The sequence below is a fragment of the Engystomops pustulosus genome, chromosome 7 (genome assembly GCF_040894005.1).
Source record: "Engystomops pustulosus chromosome 7, aEngPut4.maternal, whole genome shotgun sequence".
NCBI lineage: Eukaryota > Metazoa > Chordata > Amphibia > Anura > Leptodactylidae > Engystomops > Engystomops pustulosus.
Window position 1 is genome coordinate 14515286 of NC_092417.1, and position 17986 is coordinate 14533271.

At 40.9% G+C, this 17986-nt stretch overlaps 1 protein-coding gene across 1 annotated transcript in view; it reads right to left on the reverse strand.

Moving 5' to 3' along the window:
- Nucleotides 1-17986, reverse strand: part of LOC140069988 (hemicentin-1-like) — an 85409-nt gene that overhangs the window by 25638 nt on the left and 41785 nt on the right. The window lies entirely within an intron of this gene.

The following is a 17986-nucleotide window of genomic DNA, read 5'->3' on the forward strand; positions in this document are numbered from 1 at the left end:
TTCTGTAAAACCTATTTTTTATACACAAATACTTTGGCAGTGTATGTACTATGCTCTGTGGGGAAAATGGGTCTCATGGTGACAGGTTCCCTTTAATATACATAGGCCCACATTTATCAATAACAGTGCAGTGTGTACTATGTGTAGTGTCCTGTGTAGTGTGCAGGGGGCGCCAGATTTGTGTTTTGTGGCACCCGTTCTTCATGGATCTGGTGCCCCCTGCACTGCTCCGACAGAGTGCACCAACTTTTTTGGTGCGCCTTTAACATGAGGCCTGCAACACAGTTCTGTAGTACTTTATATGATCAATGTGTGGCATGGTCCAACTGAGCACCGGACGCCCCCTTCTGTGCAGAAATTTGTGTTTAGGGAATAATAGCACAACTTAGAAACTTCTAAGAATATTAATATAAATAAAAACAAATGAAATATAATAGAAATATTTCCATAGTTAAGGAAATAAAAGATTTCAACCCTTTAGCAGTTCTCAATCTGTGGGGATCGAACAACCCTTTCACAGAGCCTAAGACCTTTAGAAAACATTTGTTTTTGATTTTCTTAGGAACCAGAACACCTCTCCATAGCCACAGTTAAGCCAGGAGACCAGGATCCTACTGCTATCTGCCATGGTCCACTTCCTATCTGTAGCACCTATCTTTGCCCTAGGTCCACACTGCCCCTAGTGTAAGACTGTGCCCATGTATTGACTTCCATACAGAAGAGGAGACGTCCTCTCCATACACCCTTTGCTGTTTGCTGATGTTTCGTGTTTTTTGACAAGGGGTTAAGATTTGTCACCAATCTTAAATGGGTTTCTCCAAGAATCTTATAAAACAATTAGGTAATGGCTTGCTGTTTTTGAATTGCACTTTTAAAGCAATTCAAAGATAGTGGGTACGAGTTACTCTCAATCACAGATGAGTTTACATCTATCTAACAGCAGCAAAATTACACATCCGAAGAAGCAGCAAAAACTATTTTATGGTGGTGGGGTGGAGTCATCAAACATGAGGAACTATATAAAATGGTGGCCTTCAGGACCAATAGGGAAGAGGCTGGGATACATCAACATTCAGCATAGGTCAACGTAAACTTAGAATGACTGATTTAAAGGGAACCTGTCATCAGGAGCCCTTTTCCTGGCTCCCCTGGGAGGGAGAAGATATGGGGGACATGGGAGGTTTTTAAAAATTGTGAAATCGATGCTTGACGGAGCCGTTTCCCGAGGGTGAAGAGGAAACCGCTTCTCACTGGCCACTCCCATGGGACTATGGACACAGCTTTGAATAGAGAAGGTAAACTTTGAACTAACTTATCTTTTTTTTTGGAAAAAGCCACTTGTACTATAAAAAATCTTTGGCAATGTGTGCACTATTCTCTATGGGGACACGGGGGGAGCCAGAAAAAGGGTTCCCTTTAACTAATAAGCAAATTGGGTATGAATCAGATATTGAAACATCAAATATAGTTACATTTCATATTTGTACCAACTTACTTTGAACGTGGATAGGTTGCACACAGCTATCTTTTAGCACAGAAAAAAATGGAAAATATTCCACATATTTGCAGTGATAAAGTCCAGAATCCGTCAGCTGAGCCTTGTGAACTGTATAGTCACAATAACCTAAGCAATTCCTCATACCAAATTCATTTTTGTAATAAAATAATTGAAAATATGGGGTTCCAAAGGGGAGTGGGATGCATCTTACAGTGAATTCTTCACCCTCAAACAGGGGACCTGGGGTCACATGCACGTCAGGACAGAAGTAAGGTACTAGAAGATATAGAGGATGGATACAAAATAGAAGGTTATTATCTTGTACAGATATTTTAGAGGCTGTAAAATATGAAGATTTGGCGGTATGTTATGTTCTAAGTGAAGCTAGTGTACTCACCTAAATGATTCCCCTTTGTAAGTTGGCTCAAGCCCCTTCCCCACCAATAACACCCAATAACGATCGGTGCTGGGGTTGTCCATGAGTGTTGTCACTTTAAATGGCACTGGTGCGGGCCAGGACTGATGACATCACGGGGAGCGTCCCCAAAATGACGGCACCCATTCACATCTGTCAGTGGAGTTTAATGGGCTAACATGAACGATCAATGCCAGTACCAATTGTGGGTGTTACTGGTAGGGGCTTGGGTCCAGGTCAGGACTCCAACAAACCCAAACCCATCACACAAACATCAGCAACAACATAAGTAATTAAGTGACATCTTATATACACATCTTTATGTCTTTTGCTACAATTTGCAAATCAGATAAACAGATAAATCAGATAAAAACTGAAATTATATGATGAAAGCCTTTGAAGGCAATGGGATAAGTCAAGTTGAGGTTGGTTGCAACTGTGTAGCTGTCAACGTAAACTTATCTACAACAAAAGGTCTATGGGTGGCTACCCATTGGTTTATGAATGGGAAACCAATCTCAACCAAATGTAGGGGTTTTCCAAGTATTGGGGAAAACTCAATGGGGGGGCGGGGGCAGTGATGGCAGGAATGCAAACTTACACTGCTGTGACTCCCGATTCATCACATCTTTACTTGCCAGATGTTCCAGAGGGGTTATAGGTAGATACAGGACCCACTTTGACCAATGAAATGTCTGTAGAGGCCATCCATTAATGAAGTGTGTCGTGTTTACCGGTAATACCAGAGCAATGTGGGAACCACAGGAGAACTGTTTTCCCGAATTCCTTGAACATTAATACAGTTGTATAGCAACACACACACAATAGTTACGAGCACCCATATCATTAATTTTTGCATTTTATAATCTACAAGATTGTGTGCACACAAGTAAGGTTCACATAGTAATTGAGATAAGTTCCAAAGGTCCTTGGATTCTTTTCTTCAAGAGAAAGTATCATAAATTGTGGCAGCAACATATCTGTGTTATCCTCACTATAAGCCGATTGGCATCGGCATTATTGGGCGTTTTCCCTTCTGTAAATCAAATCTATAGGTTTATTGGTTGAATTCTATTGACCTATATCTTTATTCAACTTAATATATATATATATATTGTATAATATATATATTCTAAAAAAAATGGAAACTGATCAAAAAGATAATATTATGAATATTGATGAGCGGACCTGACCTGCAATGTTTGGGTCCATGCTGAACATTGTGGGTTTAGGTTCACTTACTGGATTTCAGACAAAAGTTCGGGCTTGGTTTCTATGTTCAGGCTCAACCCCTGATTGTAACGCCCACAAAGAGTTCCGATCGTGGTTGTTAACTCTTTAAATTCAGAGTAATTTACTCTGGTTAAAGGGTTAGCAACAGATAAGCTTTCGGGTTCAGGACCTAAGCCAAACTTTCAGGTCCGAACCTGAACAGGTCTGCTTGTCCTTAGTCATGAATACAGATGAGCGAGCACTAAAATGCTTGAGTGCTCGTTATTCGAGACAAACTTTTCCTGATGCTCGAGTGCTCGTCTCGAATAACGAGCCCTATTGAAGTCAATGGGAGACCCGAGCATTTTTCAAAGGGACCATGGTTCGGGAATAAAATGTGTTAATTAATTGAAAAAGAATGTCTTCTGATAAGTTAGCAGATGTATGCAAACATCCGCAATCTATTCTTCACTGTTCTGCGCGTATATTATCTCCCGACCAGTTAGCAGATGTGAAGAACAGTGAAGAATAGAATAAAAACAGTGAACACAGGATCATTTAAGTGAAAAACACAGTGAAGAATAGATTGCAGATGTTCGGCACATCTGCTTACTTGTCGGGAGATACGCTGTCCCGGGATCCGCTGCTCTTCTTCCACTGACGTCTCCCCGATCTCTCCGTGCTGCCCCATGTCTCCCTGCTGCCCCTTGTCTCCCTGCTGCCCCTTGTCTCCCTGCTGCCCGATGTCTCCCTGCTGCCCGATGTCTCCCTGCTGCCCGATGTCTCCCTGCTGCCCGATGTCTCCCTGCTGCCCGATCTCTCCGTGCTGCCCCATGTCTTCGTGCTGCCCGATCTCTCCATGCTGCCCCATGTCTCCGTGCTGCCCGATCTCTCCATGCTGCCCGATCTCTCCGTGCTGCCCGATGTCTCCGTGCTGCCCGATGTCTCCGTGCTGCCCGATGTCTCCGTGCTGCTCGATGTCTCCCTGCTGCCCCATGTCTCCATGCTGCCCGATCTCTCCGTGCTGCCCGCTTTCCGATGTCTCCGTGCTGCCCGATGTCTCCGTGCTGCCCGATGTCTCCGTGCTGCCCGATGTCTCTGTGCTGCCCCATGTCTCCGTGCTGCCCCATGTCTCCGTGCTGCCCCATGTCTCTGTGCTGCCCGATGTCTCCGTGCTGCCCCATGTCTCCGTGCTGCCCCATGTCTTTGTGCTGCCCGATCTCTCCCTGCTGCCCGATGTCTCCCTGCTGCCCGATCTTTCCGTGCTGCCGCTGCCCCATGTTTCCATGCTGTCCGATGTCTCCCTGCTGCCCGATGTCTCCGTGCTGTTCCCCGATGTCTCCGTGCTGTTCCCCGATGTCTCCGTGCTGCCGCTTCCCCGGTGTCTCTGTGCTGCTCCCTGGTGTCTCTGTCCTGCTCACCGTGTTCTTCAATGTGTTCTATTTTGTTCGCACCGTTCCGCGCGTATCTCCCGACAAGTAAGCTGATGTGCCGCACATCTGTAATCTATTCTTTACTGTGTTTTTCACTTAAATGATTCTGTATTCACTGTGTTCACTGTTTTTATTCTATTCTTCATTGTTCTTCACTGTGTTTTTTTAATTAAATGCTCGATCTCGAGCAGGGGAAATACTCGTCCAAGCAACGAGCCGTACCTTAATACTCGAACGAGCATCAAGCTCGGACGAGTATACTCGCTCATCTTTAGTCATGAATTATTAATCAGATATAAAATTCTTATTTAACGTCTTGTTTAAATAATATTTTTTAAAAATTCTGTAATTAATAAAGGAAAGGCCTTATCACAAACTCCAAGACCCACCTAAAATAAATGGGTTATATTGTAACAGATGTCTTCCTCCAACTCCTAAAAAAAAAAAAATGATTTATTTAATGATACATTTTTCTTCAGCAATTAATACTAATTGCATTATTTTCATTATTTACATTTATGATTCTTCTGACAAATTTGAATGTGGCTTAAAGGGGCTGCATTAAGAAAGTGTATCAGTGTGTATGGGGAGCAGGGGTGGGCAATGCTGGGACCCTAAATTACCTTTAACAAACTGGAACTTGCAGGACTGGCTCATCTAAGCCTTCTAGTCGATCAGAACATAGGAGATTTGACTCCAATTAATTGATCAACTCCAATTAATTGCCTGTTGTTTGTAGTACCCAAATCACCTCCAGACAATTTTTTTTTTGTTTCTATACATGTTTTCTAAATAAAAATTGTCTGTCTTAAAAAATTGATAATAATAAAAGTTAAATTTAAAAATATATATATTTTTCCTTTGGTTGAAGGACCTCCTGTTTGCTCCTATGTGACATCACATGACCTTGGATGGGTTTTGATCACCTGACTCAAACCTGAATAGGGGACATTTATTAGGATTTCTACATCAGTTTTCTGGTTTACAAGCTCTGAAATTAGCAAATTGGCTTCCAAATTACCAGGTATTGCGATTATTATCCCCTTTAAGTCACCTCTCTGCCAAGTTGAGGTGGAGGGGCCTGACGAGGGGCACAGCCGGTGACGGTGTGAGCATGAGTATATTGGAAAACGGTGTAACTGTCCATTATACAAACAATAACTTATATATGCTAAATCTGGAAAAACCCTTAGAAATTCTCCACAAAGTCCATTAATTTATGGTCCAGGGGAAAACAAGAGTCAATTGGGATTTAAACATTTCTAGTAAGTTGGGCACAGAACCACAGAATGGAAGACAACCTTAGATATAATAGAAGGAAAAATCAAATACTCACCAGGGCTGTGCGCCATCACTACTGCAAGAGAGAAACAACAGCACACATTAACAGAACTGAGCAACATAAGACTAAATATCAGAGTTTATTCAGGTCAGTGATACCATAATCATAGAATTGTCCCCCGATATCAGACTGGTGGAGGTCCAACCTTCAGCATGCTCCAAATCAAGGGGTTCTCAGTAACAGAGAATCCAATAGGAAGGAAATAGCGCTGCCCAATGTGTAGTGGTCAGACCAGGTTTCTGCAGATCAGCTCCCATTCAATTGAAATCTAAGCAATGGCTCCAATCAACCACTTAAAAGAAAAATAAAAGGCTAGTAGAACTCACCTCCGCTCCTCTTCATTTGATGCACTGTCCGTTGCTAGTCTTGACACGCCAGGAGTTATAATTATCAGCACAGTCAAGATGTCCGGAGCTCTGGAAGCATGGGAGAGTGAGGTGACTTCTCTCAAGAACCATGGGAGGGGGAAGGGGATGGAGGTGCCGGGAGGGGGGGGGGTGCATAATTAGCAGCCAAGAGCGCGGGACATTCTGTCCCTGCCTTCCATGCTGCTAATTACTAGTGACAGACAGCGCTGGGTTCAAGACGAAGAGGAGCAGAGATGAGTATTTCTAGCTTTTTTTAAGTGGTTGATTTCCTTTAATAAATTAAAACATGTAAAAATTCTCCCCCAAAATGGACTAAATAAATAAAACTCATTACTTACCTCTGGTGATCCTCGCAGCTTTCTTCCTCCTCCTCGCCAGCAGCAAAGACAGAGACATATCCTTGTGCTCTGCCTGTGAGCACTGTGTGATGTGCTGATTGTGCATCGTGATGACATCATAGAGGGCACACATACATGTCTCTGCCTACTTTCCTAATCACTTGCATCTTTTACATGCATACAATTGATTCTTTTAAACTTTCATGGACCCCGGGCCTTTGCCCCTGCCTCCAGTCTAGAGCCTCCCATCAACAATGGCTTCTGTTGGTATTAGGAAGCTCGCCAATGACATTGTGCCGATAGTGCACACCCGTTACAGGATTATTGGGTGTACACTGTTGTTGTGATGCCACAGAGGAGCCTCTTTATACTGTGACCTGTCTATTTTGGACAGACATATGTAGAAATAGTCTTTCTATTGCTAACAGATCAGCTACTGAATTACAAGGAAACGGAATGAAAATGCTGACATTGCTTTTCCCTGACCAAAGTTCCTTCTCATCAACTGGAGAAAGAGGAAGAGCCATGGCGGAGAGTGAAGCAATGCGGGACTAGGTGAGAAGACGTGTATAAATATAGAGATGTCAATGACTCATTTCCATCATATCCGAGACATTTTACACTGGAAATGGTGGCACTTTTGGGGGATTTTTATGATACATAATGGGCCTTACTATTTATCTAAAAATATTTTGGACTCTGGTGCCTCATTGGGAGCTCTGACCATCTTGTCCCTATAATTTTCTTATATTTATGAAAGATGCCTAGTCCTTCCACACCGGCACAGCCCCTTCTGTAGTGTAGGTATCTCAATTGTGTCTATGGTTTTTTTAATATCTCCATAATCAAGAAGGAATAAGCATCATATTGTCACATACTGTATAGTTATTTGGAGAACACAGATCTCATTTGCATGGTCTTTATTTTGACTGGTTTTCTATTAACCCAACCTTGGCATGGGCCATGATAGTGTCATGCAGGAAATTGACCCTGAAAGCAGGCACAGGTTCAAGGGGCTGAGTTGGTATCATGAACCGCTCAGAATGCAGTGCCAAAAATATGTCCGATTGAATTGGATAAAAAAAAAAAATCGGCAACAGCAGCCTCCCCTTATTAATATACTGTCCAGCAAGTCTAAATGTCTCCACCATTTTGTTTGTGTTCATGTAAAACTCTATTTTTGTAATTCATTTTTTATTCAAAGGTTTTTCAATGCTACGGGATACATAATTTTAATGTTTAAAACATGTAAAAGTCTTAAGGGGTTAACAAACAGCCTAAAAGTTGCTTGAAAACTAAATTAGATTGGAAAATTGCTGTTAGATTGTAAGCCCCATAAAGTATAAAAGGTTTACCAGGTTGCTGACTGCCCACTGTAGATTTATGGATCCCGTAAAAGAGGTTTGCACATGAAAGAAAGTTTTTAAATTTGAATCCCCCAGTGATGTTCACACAAAAAAGATCATTTTTACCCCCTTAGTTTACAATTTTACTCAGTTTTATTGCTGTTTTAGCTCCTATCACTCAGTGATGGTCAGTGTAAGATTCCAGAGTGTGAGCGGGGACTCTCTAAGCAGACACTTCTGTGTACTGACAATGTGCTTAGATTATCAGGGTACAGGGTTATCTACACTTTCATTTTGAACATTGTACTGATATCTGACACATAGAAAAAGAGATGAGATGATAAGATCCATGAGATGCATAATGCACAGAATGACACTCTCCAGCTCTGCTAACTCAACTATGAAACACACAGAGCCTGCTCTGCTATACGCGTCCCTCCTGGATAAAGACCTTATCTGTCTGTAGCTTGAAGAGCAGGTCTATGCACACTGCTGCTTGCTGGCAGGAAGTGCCTGTGTCTGAGCTGGTCTCGTAATGCAGGGGGAGGGGCAGGAGGAAGAGAGCACTGCAGTATGCAGACATGAAAAGCTTTGCATGAGACAAATCCCACCATTGTCAGAATATTTACAGTCGGATCCAGGGGCAGTTGTATACACCAAGACTGATAGAGACAGGTTGGAATTATATCTGTGAAATGCTGTATTTTTTTTATGTGTTAATTTGTTATACTAAGTATATTTAAGAATGTTTGTCTTTGTGGGATTACCCCTTTAAAACCACAACATAGCAGGTTTAGGAAACTGCCCAGATAACCCTAGAGAAAAGGTATAAGCAGAGAATAGAGGTAGTGGAGACTGAACACAGGATCGTCAGGATGTCATTTGTAAGAGGCTGCCGCTATGTCTGTCTAGGTACAGTACAGCACAAATAGTGACAGATGTCACTATAAAAGTGCAGTTCTCACCTGTTACTGGGGCTATTCAGCCACAGTTAAAGTGGAAAATTTAAATGTAAAAAAACCTGAAAATATAAAGTTTCCAAAGGTTTATCTCTTCTGACCTATGAGGAACATAAAGTAATAATTACAAATTTAAAAAGTATTAAAAACAAAGACTTAAACCTGAATAACCTGCTAGACAGGAAACTACAAGGAGAAGAGGAAGACATGGGGATCTCCAGAGCACAGGGGGTAAGCACTGAATTTTTTTTTTATGATTAGGGGCCCTGTGTCTGCTCCTAGACAATTTATTAGTGAGTGTGGGCTAACGCTGGACATTTTAAAATGAGAAGTGGCTTCTAGACATTTTATAAATTTGGGAAGGCTGCTGCTGGAAATTTCATTGAAGGGCGGCTACTACTGCTTCATATTTTATTAACAATGGGAGGCTGCTGCTGGACATTTTATTAGTGAGGGGAGGCTGCTTGTGCACATATTTATTAGTGAGGGGAGGCTGGTGCTGGACCGTATATTAATAAGGGGAGTCTGCTTATTGACATGCTTTTAGTGAGGGGAAGCTGGTGCTTGACAGTATATTAATAAGGGGAGGCTGCTGCTTGACATGTTATTAGTGAGCGGCGGCTGGTGCCGGACAGTATATTAATAAGGGGAGGCTGCTGCTTGACATGTTATTAGTGAGCGGAGGCTGGTGCCGGACAGTATATTAATAAGGGGAGGCTGCTGCTTGACATGTTATTAGTGAGTGGCGGCTGGTGCCGGACAGTATATTAATAAGGGGAGGCTGCTTTTGGACAGTATACGTATGGTATAAGAGCAGTGTGTATATGTTTGTGTAACAGACACATGTATTCTCAATTGTAATGGGCAGGACAGGGGTGGCAGCGCAAATTTAGGTATATGGGGGTCCAGATCCAAAGTTCGCTGCAGGCCCACTGGAGTCTTGTTATTCCACAGATGTTAATGACTCCAATCACCATCTTTCAAACTTTAAGAAACAGTCTTTTTTGCACGTGATGTGCTTCCTTAAGCCTGTGATGCAGCTCGCTCTGATAAGTGTGTACTGGTGCCATTACTAAGAGACCAAATATACAAACATTAAGAATTACCCCACACCATGGGAAAATAGCGATGGACCACTGAACCCCGAGCACGTTTTGCTGTCGCTTCCTCAGGGGTAATAAAAAAAAAAAAAGCACCATCCACACTCTGCAACATGATTCTTTTTGCATACAAGACAAATTGCCAACGGACCAATAGCCTCTCTGAGAATACTTCGCCTCTTGTCTTAAAAGTCTTTGCTACGATTTCCTCCTGCAGGACCAACATTTACTTCTTCTATCCTCGCAAATTGCCTGCATGTATCTTTTTGACACGTACCGTCAAGAAGAGGTTAGCAAAGGTATATGCAACTGGCGCACCCATGGCAGTGCCAACCTGCTGCATGCACCACTTGCCACCCAAAGTGAATGCATTATTAGAGAGAATAAAGCAAAGTGATTTACAAATGAATTTATATTTTTATATGGGCCTGCAAATTACCCCAGGTCCTGAACTGGATAAGAAATGGCACCACCATAATAAAAACATATAATAAATGTCAGTTTTTTGTTAATTTGGGTAATAAGAATATTTGTTCAAAAAGCAGAGAATTAAAAATATTTTTAATTTTTTTTTTCTAAAACGTTTCAATATTACGTAAAATTATTTACATACTGTAATTTACTTTAAATCATATAAAACTAAATTGACTGGTAACATAAAATGTAACCTTTTACCCCCAAAAAATGTTTAAAAGTCACTTGGATAAATCAAAGTGTTTTCATTTGTTAATACATATTTGAAAATATGACTTTTACAGGAAACCCAAAAACTTGCTGCTGGGACTTAGGGTCAAATTATCAAATGGCTACGGATTTGCACAAATTTTAGAATGACAGAAGGACCTGCATTTTTTTGATTGACAATGGTGCTTATATGCCAATGTCATACAGACCACAAACAGGGTCACACACCCCATAGTATGCGGCCCACATAGTCATGTGCATGAGGCTTAAGTTCTAAGGTGCCTACATTCACCATGGCTTCCAGGAGCCGCAGTGTCAGCTCCAAATAAGGGACATTATTAGTCATGTACAGGAACCGGTCAATGAAGTAGACACCTTTCCCATCTATGGGCATTTTGGGTAATAAAGGTGGTCAAAACTGCTAAGAATTTGAGACAATAATAAGTGAGCATTTGGACCTTCTATGAAAATTTTTAAGAAGTAAACACTTAATATCGGCACAAAGCTGCATGAGTAATAGTAATAAGTACAATATACAAACTCAATTTCAGTTCCTGCACTACACCACCAGTGTGCGCACAGAGGAGGTACCAATTTTCAACTTACATTTAATGTAACATTCAAAAGTTTTCAAAAATTATGAAGTCCCCGGGTTACATACAAGATCGGTTCTGTAGGTTTGTTCTTAAGTTGAATTTTTAAGTTGAAGTCGGTACTGTATATTTTATAATTGTAACTCCAGACAATTGTTTTTGGTCTCTGTGACAATTGGGTTAGAAAATGTTGGATTGTCATGAGAACCAGGATTTACAATAAATCTTCATTACAGCCACCTGTGATATCTGTTACAGCTGTTTATTGTAGGCTAAGATTAAAGTACAGCAATTACCAACATCCAGAGGTCAGTTTGTAACTAGGAGTCGTCTGTAAGTCGGGTGTTCTTAAGTAGGGCCTGTACTTACATAATAGCTATATTTAGATTTCATATGAGCAACCAGAGACAGTACTGATAGCAGACCACCGAGAAATTGGGAGGTGGAGACCCCTTGCGTTTATCGCCCCACTAAGCCACTCTCAGGCTACCCCCTGGAAGAAATTCTGATTATATTTTGGACTAGATAAGAAGTACTTACAAATTAAGATCAGGAGTGACATTCTAGACATGTTGTCTTCAGGCATGAGGGAGAAGTGACTCCTTCGAAAGCAGAAGCTTTTATTTATTTGTACAATCTGACTTGAGACAATGAATTTTCTCTTCATATCCCAAAATTTTTTTTTAAATAAATTCTTTAGTCATGTCAACACCCAACTGCAAATTTTCCCACTTCCCCTATATTTGGAATGAAGAACAACTATCCAGACCTCATCTGACCTGGTTCATCACTTGACGGTTCGTAAGCTGATGAAGATGTTATTCTGATTTTGAAATCCAATGTTGTCTTGTGTTTTTTTTTTTTCAATTAAATGCACTAAGAAACCTAATTGTGTTTTGATCATCCTTTTACACCAAGGTTAGCACCACCTCCATATCCCATTGTTCTTCATACTTCCTTCTGTGGTGGTGGGTCAAAGGAGTGGTGGATCGTAGGAGTGGTGGACACAGGTTTACACAAAAACACCGTAATATTGTAAACATTTATAATATTAACAAAAGGAACAGTGCAACAACAACAACAACAACAACAACTACTACTACAGTTATACAATTGCTGGTGTAGAGCCCGAATGATAACACCTGATCTCTCTATTTACACTTAAGATGCTGTGATTTGAGGTTAAAGTCAGTGGTGGTCATTGCCTACCACTTTTGCCTGCAACCTAACAACCACGAGGGATGAAACAAAGCTTTGCAAACAACATTTAGGAGTTTAAAGTGAGACAAGATTACCTACTGTATAATGCAGGTTTAGTTTTTTTTGTACTAACCTTGTACTAATGTCTTGGTTCTGTTACGGTACCTATAGTGAAGTGTTGGTTAAGTATAGATTTTGGGGTGCAATGTAAATCCTTCAGACTTGAATCGGTGCAATGTCTGCTATATAAGATTAGTTCTATCCGCACAGCTTGATTGTGTTTAGTGATAAGCGGACCTGAAATACATAATTCAGGTCTCTACCGAATTTGACGGGTTCAGCAGGGTTCTGTCCCTTAGCAACCACAAGTATGTCTTCTGTAGGCTTCCTGTGGTTGGCTGGGCTGAACATGTGACGATCAGGGCACTCTGAAGATCTGCATTAGGTTACTTATAAGCAGCTACAGTGCAGGGATCTTTTTACTGATTGCAGAGGATGAAACAGCAATACTTGGAAAGATGTGCAGTAATATGTGGATCAGAAAAGTGCTCTTCCCGGTGAATAGTGAGCAGTAATACATGGATCATGGAAGTGCTCTTCTCTGTGAATAGCTATTTACAAAAAGGGCCTGGCGGCCCCACTAAGACCCATTGGTTGAGAAAAATTCATCTTAGGCATAAAAATGCAATTTTTTATTGATATGCATTAAAATAGAAAATTCAGTGAAAGTAGCACTATAAGGGTGATTAAAAATCTACAGTCAGTAGAGACCTAAATGTACATATATGTCCTTAATTGTTCTTCTCTGTGAATAGCACACATTAATGTGTGAATCACAAAAGTGTTCTTGTTAGTGAATAGAGCACAGTGATACATAATAGTAGATCATAATAGTGCTCTTCTTAGCTAACTGATAAGGGACAACTAGCCGATGTCTCTTTCTGCGCCAAAGTGCAAAACACAGTGATGAAGACAAGACAATATAAACACAGAAGAATTCCCTCCAGAGCCAGGTCAAAACCAAGAGGACGAAGAAAGTACAAAATTACAGGCATAAAGATAGTCTGAATACAATCGGAGAGTCAAAATAGCAGAGTACATTGTATAAAAATAACAGGATAACCGGGAGCTTACTAATGCAACATCCCCACCGAGCCGTCAGCATGCAGAGCTATCAGGTACTAGAACCCGAAGTGGCTGGCTATGGTGGCAGCTCAGCTGCAGGTGTCATGGAAGCCTGGGGTAATGATGTAGGCCTCTTCTGCGCCCATCCGGGCTGTCAAGGTGGATCAAGAAGAGGTGGGGCCGCTTGTGTAGAGGGAATCTCTGGTATAGGTGTCTATCTTCCTGGAAGTTGTAATTTGGGAGGCCTGTGAGGGTAGCGACAGGCCAAGGGCTGTAGATTGGCTGGTTATGGTGACGATGAGTGCCACTTGCTAGAAGGAATGTCACCGTAGACCAGTGGTCGCTTTCACTGTTAAGAGGCTCCTATGGAGCCAGGTGGGCTCTGCTGCCTCAGCAATCTCCTTAGTAGCAGTATAAAGAGACGCACACTAATCCCTAAAGTGAGACAAATCCAAAAGGACAGAGTCCAGACTAATCTCAAGAAAGAAACCCAGAGCTTTAGACCAAAAATATGAGAGATTTATCAGAAGTGTCTGGGGTAAAACTGTTCTACTCGCCCATGGAAACCAAACAGAGCTTACCTTTAGTTTTATAAACAGCTGGGGGAAAATGAAAGCTAAGTTCTGATTGGTTGCAATGGACAACTAGAACAGCTCTGCTCTAAGACACCTCTGATCAATCTCCCCCCATATGTTTAGGTTTGGTCTGTCTAGACACCCTGGGTTGCTAGCCAATGACAGCCTGCAAAATCTCAGGAAGATACATGATGTAACCATCATAATATAAAAGCAACATTATCCCTTGCAGGTTACAGACAAATGAAATACATTCAAATAATCACATGCTATGCCCTATTTCAACCACTTGTTGGTAATGTGGTGCCAGGTGTAGGCAGTTTAATATATAAGTCCAAGAAAAACACGAGACTCCGCAACAGTGCTTGATTAAAAATATTCGTCTTCCATTGAAGAACTCTTTATTTTCGGCAAATCCAATAAAACATGGCAAGCATAATCCCCTCAAGTGCATATGAGGTCATGAAAAGCCTACGCGTTTCTGGTGCACAATGCACCCTTAGTCATGGCTAACCTTCCATTGTGTGTGTCGGAATAAGAGCCGCTCCCCTGCCCCACCCCAGTCACATGACTAGGTTGTTGCAGAAGAGCGGACCGAACTCCGGCACTGGATACCAGTATATTGAAGGTATAACATATTACCATAATTAAAAGATATAATGGAGTTGTTAAAAAACAGAAATTCAAGAAAAACCCATATATATTTCATCTATGTGTACACAAGTGGATACTTTTGATGCACCATGTCCGGTCATGGTAGTTAGCCTGTCCTGGTATAATAGATGTTCTGGTCCAGAGTTTGGTATATCGGTAAGTTTGTGCATCTCTCATACTTGAGATATTTACATATGAGAAAACAGATATAAAAATAAAACTAAAACATGATATGTTCCCTCGTGTAACATTAGGTATTCCATTTCTCTATGCCAAAACAAAGGGTCCAACGATATGCACACCCAATCGTAATTGTACTCCAGTAATACTCATATTATAACTTTAAACATGACAGAATATCAACGTTCTTATAGCAATCTAATAATGAAACATAATTTCATGCTTATGATTTAAACCTTTAGGGAACCTTGTATCTAGGCAAAAAATCCAATAGGCCTCTCTATCTCGTAGGACCTTGGCTCTGTCTCCAAGCGAAAGGGGGACAAAAACCCTCCTATTATAAAAATAAAAAACCCAAGAAGGACTCTAATAAAACTCCAGCAAAAAACGGGTTAGAAGGGGCGGGAGAAAACACAAAAAATCCAGCAACCCCGTACCGGAAACTACGAAGCCAACTGGAATGACTGTAAGAGATAACAAAAAAGAAGGAGTTGATGTATTAAATTTATCGGACATTCCCCTTACACCTGCACAAATTGAGGTTTTGTCATTGGGTCTCAACTTTGCTATATCGTCAAACTTTGATCTATTCTCCACATTAAAAGATGTTAATAATTTCATACGTAAATTAACGGTTAAAAAACACTTTTTTTCCACCCTGGACACATCCACGGATGGGACAGACCAACATTATACACCTGTCAAAAATCGGTTTTGTGATTTAAATTTTGAAGATCAAAACTTGATTTTCGCTCTGTCAAATATGAATGCCTTTCCAGAAGATAGAGTGAATATCAATGAAAACATATGTGAATTTAATGTGTCCAATCCGAGCTTTTACCCTATCCAAGCTAGAGTGGATGCAATGGATAGGTTTCAGGAGGTAATAGAGAGGGAACTTCTAACATTGCATAAAAATAAACACAGTAATAAACCCAATCTTTCCTCCATACAGAAAAAAGCCATCTTCGAATTAGAAAGGGATAAAGAAAGAGTTATTAAGATGGCGGATAAGGGGGGTACTGTGGTTGTTATGAGTAAGGATATGTATAAAATACAAATAGAGAATATGTTACACGATACAACGACTTATAGATTACTCCCCACAAACCCGACAAATACGTTTATGAAAGAAATGTACTCCTTGATAGATGACGGTATAGCATTACATGTACTGGCAGAAAAACAAGGTGACTTTATCAAAGTAAGAACCCCAGTCACCCCCATATTACATGCATTACCAAAAATTCATAAGAGCATAACTTTACCTCCTATGAGACCTATAGTTTCCGGGATAGGATCCCTTAATGAACGTCTATGCCAGTGGCTGGATGTTCATCTGCAGCCCTTAGTTAAACGCATTCCGGGATACCTACAAGACTCTACTGACGTTCTAAGAGCCTTTAGGAATATAGAATGGACTACCGAATCCATTTGGGTCAGCTGTGACGTAGTCTCTTTGTATACTGCTATCCCACACACTGTTGCGATGGAGGCTTTGACCTTCCACTTAGATAAATACAGTAGTTACACTACAGACTGTAAGTTATTCATCAGAGAAACTACATGGTACCTTATGACTCATAATTTTTTTGAGTTTGACCAAGTTTTTTACCTAGAGACCAAGGGGGTCTGTATGGGGGCGAAGTTTTCGCCCTCATTGGCCAACTTGGTCATGGCATTTTGGGAGGAACATTTCATCTATACCCCTGTTAACCCTTTTCTGTCTTCCATGCGCTGGTACGGCAGATACATCGACGATCTCTTGATTATATGGGACGCCGATGTGTCTGCCGTACCGGCGTTTGTGGATTACATTAACAATAACGCTTTTAATTTGAGGTTCACGCACCATGTGGACCCGAAACATATGTTTTTTTTTTTATTTATCCCTAAATATTTCCAGTGAGAATAAAATCATTTCCTCTACCCATCGGAAAGAGACAGCGGGAAATACTATCCTGCACGCGAATAGCTCACATCCCAGACACACGATTAGAGCTATCCCAGTGGGAGAGATAACTAGGGCCAAAAGGAATTGTACAGAGCAAGAAAGCTACAATCACGAAACTTCCCAAATACAACGTAGATTGACAGACAGAAAATACCCACAGTGGATGATGAGAAGAGCAGGGGTTATAGTTGATAACAAGGAACGGGAACATATGCTTACAAGAAAGGAGAAACCTTCAAAAAAGGATATGCCTAGGAATGCCCCCGTTTTAAGTTTACAATTTTCAGACCAGTTCCATGAAATAAAACAAATTATACATAGACATATACCAATTTTGTTTGAGGATAGGATCCTGTCTGAAATTTTGAATAAAGGTTGCCAACTGGTCGCTAGAAGAACAAAAACTATAGGCAACCATGTTTCCTCTAGCCTGTTTAGATCTAAGGAGCGAAGTAACCGTACCTGGTTGGCACAGAAGGGTTTCTATAAGTGAGGAACTTACCCATGTAAGACGTGCAATTTTGTGTCACCTACTAAGTATTTTTTTTTTTTAACTCGGACGGAGATCACAGGTTCATCATTAATAGCTATGTAAGCTGTAATAGCGATCATGTAATATATCTGGTGGGCTGTACCTTATGCCATAAGATATATGTGGGGTGTACTACTCGTAAATTTAAACAAAGATTCCTAGAACACCTTAGGGATATTAATAACTGGTACAAACTAAACACGCTGGAACAAAGTGAAAAAAAGAAGAGTTTATCGGGGGTGGCACGACATTTTATTGACGTACATAAAGGCAAGGTAGCATCTCTATATGGGGTTGTAATTGAGCAGATAAAACCCCTGGTGAGGGGAGGAGACAGAGCCAAGGTCCTACGAGATAGAGAGGCCTATTGGATTTTTTGCCTAGATACAAGGTTCCCTAAAGGTTTAAATCATAAGCATGAAATTATGTTTCATTATTAGATTGCTATAAGAACGTTGATATTCTGTCATGTTTAAAG